The following is a 4598-nucleotide window of genomic DNA, read 5'->3' as shown; positions in this document are numbered from 1 at the left end:
CAAAATATTAGGTTCCTAACTGTTATAGTTTTTAGTGGATGTGAATTGAAAAAACACCCTATATAAGAGAGCCGTTTGTGTGTCTGCCTGGATGTCTGTGTGTCGGCATTGTTCTCAGACATGGCCAAACGGATATTCGTCAAACTTTCAGAGGTTCATCAGTGAGTATCAAAAAATGGAGTGTTTTCGAAAAAATAAAATAAAAATAAAAAACCCTCTATAGTGCCTAATTTTTTTTATCCCTTTATAGTGCCGAAACCTTTGTAGCCAACAGCTCAGTAATATTAAATTATCCCCAACTCCACTCCTTAGTGGGTGTTGGGAAATGTTTTTGGCCCCGCCCAAAAATAGAAAAAAAAATTGATTTCTTCAAAATGCCAACAGGATGAGAACAATACTGGGCAATGTCAAGTACATCTGTTAGTTCTATAGGAAGCAGGATTTTACAGAATGAGCAGTGTCAGCTGGAAAATGGATATCTGCGATCACAAAGCAATCGCCAAGGGTAAGCCTCTCCGGGCTTAACCTTGGTGATTGCCCATGACCTACCTTTGGCCCACGATTCATTGATGGCATTTTTTTTTTTTTTGGACTGCTATATGACCTTGACCTTTAACATTTAGGGATAGAGTATCAATTAAGAAAATGTGTCCCCATCTACAAAGTGTCCATAAAACACAACATCATGAACATGGGAAGAAAGTCATTAATTCAACTTTTTAAAAAAATACATGGCCTATGCCCATGGAAGAGCTATGACACAGAGAAGATGGACAGCAGGAAGATGGGTCCATTCTACCGCTTTCTCATGGAGACAACGGGAACAATTCTTTGTTGCCCTAGTTAGCGAACAGTCCCAACCTTCTTGTCCAAGTTGCTACTACTCCCCCTCCCTTTTCCAAAATTTTCTGTGAAGGTTCGGGAATGGTCCACCCATTGATTTGCACAAAGAAAAGAAGCATTGAGGCACCACCCTTATGGCAGCTTTGCATAGTGCGCATGAAGAGCCACCCTTGTGGTGGGTGGCGTGGTGGTGCAGTGCATGTGCAGAGTTGCGCTTGTGGTGGCTGTCAAAATAATTTTGAACATAGACATGTGCACATACATGCACACACTCAAACTTGCACATATACATATACAGCGTGCCACGTTGCTTTATGACTAATATTAACTGTTTATACTTTAACAATGTTTAATCTTGTTTGACTCAACCTATATCTGCCTGTGATGGACTGCTGGTGGGAAAAGGGATGTTTAAGGTGAGGGCTCTTGTCCAAACGGCTCAAGGAAATGTCTGATTTGTATTTGGCTATGAAAGAAATGAACTGGAGGAACGATTTATTCTTGGATATGCTGACCTAGCTCAAGGCTCAACTCATTCACCGAGATAACCGAGGGTCACCCCGAAACCAGGTGACGGAAAACCTGAATTCCAAGATTGACCAAAAGCCTGTCCATTGGCTCAGAGCATCGTGTCCTACAACAAATCTTTCACCCAGTCCGTTTCACTTTAATGTTGGAGTGTAGCTGTCATGTTACTCAAACCTCAACAAAAACCATCCCCACAGTTCTGTTGACACTCCACAATGTACCAAGTGCCACTGATACTGGGTTTTTTTCACCAGATGTAACTTGTTTTGTTCAACCAACCCACGCTATGTAACCACACCCTCACTTGCTTCAGTGTATAAAATAATTCTGATTGGAGCTCCCAAGCAGAGAGATTCTGTGTGCGCTTCTCTCTCCGTAAATGCATGAATAAATGATTCAACTCCGTCACAACAAAATCTGATTGGAAAATGAGTTTTCTTATACATGGCGAAGAGTGTGTGTGCAGAGGGAGAGTAGCATCGGAGTAGCATTGTGGTAGCATTCCACCCTTGTGGTAGCATCGGAGAGCACCCACGGAGGCGTCCTTGTGGTGACGGCGAACGTGCCTGTGGAGCCACACTTATGTCGGAGGTGCATAGCACGTGCAGGAAGTCCCTGAATAACTAGAGCAAGCTCAATGGAATGCCATCACAAATCCCAACGCTTCCCACCTAAAACAAAGTTCAAAGATGGCAAAAAGTTCCACCATGACTCAATATCATATTTTGAGTTAAAACATTTTTTGACCCCTGTGACCCTAAATCCCCACCACCGAAGGCATGAACCAGGGGTTAAATCCAAAAAAAGTTACATATTTCATGTATCCCCCAATGCTAATTGCATATACAATTTTCATGATAAATTGTTTTAAAATGTGTCCGTGATTGCATTTTTTGACATTTGACCTTTACACCCTCGCCCACATGGTCCCATGGGGTGGACCAAAATGACATTGCTCTTGCACATTTTTGTCATGTGGTCGTCATTGGCACCAACTTTGGTGAATTTCTGCACAACCGTTTAGGAGATAGCATGATGGATGGACAGACGGACTGAGCCAATTACAATATACCCCCCACCAAAGGTTTTGTCGAAAAGCGTGTGGATAATATTGAAGGGAAAGCAGCGAATATTGAGGTAAATAACAAGTAAGGTAAATAATAACCGGTGAATTAATTTACAAAGTTTAGATGAACCTGGAAGGAAAGTGAAGCAGTTCAGGGCATGGCCACGGGGTATTCTTTTAATTTTTAAAACAAGTATTTACGACATTACAAACCCAATTGTGTGACCTCATAAACCACGATAGCTGAGCTGCATGAAAGCGTCAACAGCTGTGTGCTCACCTTGCTCGTGGAAAGATGTGCTTCCTTTCCATGATTCTGTTCATTTTCGCGTTTATTTAAGACTCATATTAAGCCTCCCCCTTGAGGATAGGAGAAGGTTTAAATCTGTTGTCGGGTTGGTGTTTACAATTAGTGGCCTCAGTTTTTAATGGTCCCTCAGGGTTTCTTAGGACTTAGAGCCCTTGGAGTACTAAAATCACCATCTGGGTTATTTTTTTCTTCCTTCTTTTTTTCTGCCAATGTCCAAGCTGCATCTTGGAGCCTGCCTAGACTTTTGGGGAATAAAACGTGGGAATAAATTTTGCCTCAATAAAGGGAATAAAAAGCATGCAGGGTTGATGTCATTTTTTTTTGACAATGACCCAATTTTAAGGTCATGACCCAATTATATACAATTTAACATTTTTCACCATAACTTGATGAAGGTTTTTACAGATCAGAACGGAATTGCCCTTTCTAGATAGCCTAGATGCCCATGAGCAATGCACATGCATGCTTCATTTACATCATACCCTTTCCCTTTCGGGTTAAAGCTCAAGATAAAATGCCGGTCTGAAATAAACAACACGTTTTTTGTCATCGCTCAATTTTGCCAATGAGGAATCTTAAATAGCACTTGGCCTTCCAAGATGTCGTTGCATCATAATAGTGGACCTGCACTGAAGTTGTGCACCTGATATTTGATCAGTGTTTTTGACTGACTTTTTAGTTCACCTGGAACATAGTTCCAGGGAGCTTTATTATGGGATGGCGTGTTGTCCGTCCGTCCATCCACAAATATTTGCAATTTCTCTGAAACTACAAATACGATTTCGATGAAACTTTATCACAACGTTCATCATCGTGTGTGTTCCAAAGTTTGTTCATGGCATTTAAAAAAGTTGGGCTCGAAGGGGAGCTATGGGGGTTGCCCACAAAAATATGTATTTGCTTTCTTCTCAGAAACTATGCATGCAATTCTGATGAAACTTGACCACAACCATTATCACCAGTGATGTATCAAGGTTTGTTCAGGGCATTAAAAAAAATCCATAGGTATTTACTTTCTTCTCCATAATATATTTTGTGGGTCATCCATGCCAACCAGTGGTTACCTGATTATCTTAATCAGCCACAAAGAGATGAGCGCCCAGGGGTACTGCCCCTATGTTTTTTTATTTGAGATTGTGACCTAATTAATTTAAAAACACCTTTTTGATCATAACTTGAATAATTTTCCTCCAATTTTTAAGATGGTAAGTGTTATGCATACATTATAGATGGGAACACACTTTTCTTAATTTACACTCTATCCCAAAATGTTGAAGGTCAAGCCATCAAGGTCATATGGTAGTTCAAAAATAATCTGGCCATCATTAGCTCATCGGTGCTGGTGGAGGCTTACCCTTGGCGATCGCTGTGTGATCGCAGAAATCGAGTTGTTTTTATTGTGTTTTTGGGTGGAGGATGAACAAACGACGACAGCACACCTTTTGATGCGATCCTCTCACAGACATCGCAATAACTACAAGTGTCTCCAATCAACCATTCATATGTAAGAGAGTGGGAGTAAAGTGAAATCATCTCCAAAATAAAGTGCGTGCAAAAAAAAAAAGATTTAAAAAGAAATTCTGTTTCATTGTGCACAGCTTATGTGCATTCAAACCCCCACTGTCCATATTCATCTGCTCATGCAGTGACATCACTCTTATTGGATTGCACAATGACGCCATGCACCTGCATCACTCTTGCAATACAAGAATGGCTCTCGAGAAAGAAATAAAAAAGAATACTAAATATTGCAAAGCAGTGAAAAACGACAAGAGAATAATGCTGATCTTTTCGCAGAATATTATATCTTGTTAATTCTTTTCAAATGAATCCACGCCGTTTCATTGCGGA

The sequence above is a fragment of the Eptatretus burgeri genome, chromosome 1 (assembly GCF_056783735.1).
Source record: "Eptatretus burgeri isolate ZD-2024b chromosome 1, Ebu_testis_v1, whole genome shotgun sequence".
NCBI classification, from domain to species: Eukaryota; Metazoa; Chordata; class Myxini; order Myxiniformes; family Myxinidae; genus Eptatretus; species Eptatretus burgeri.
The sequence above is the reverse complement of the archived record's forward strand: the minus strand, read 5'-3'. Positions refer to the sequence as shown.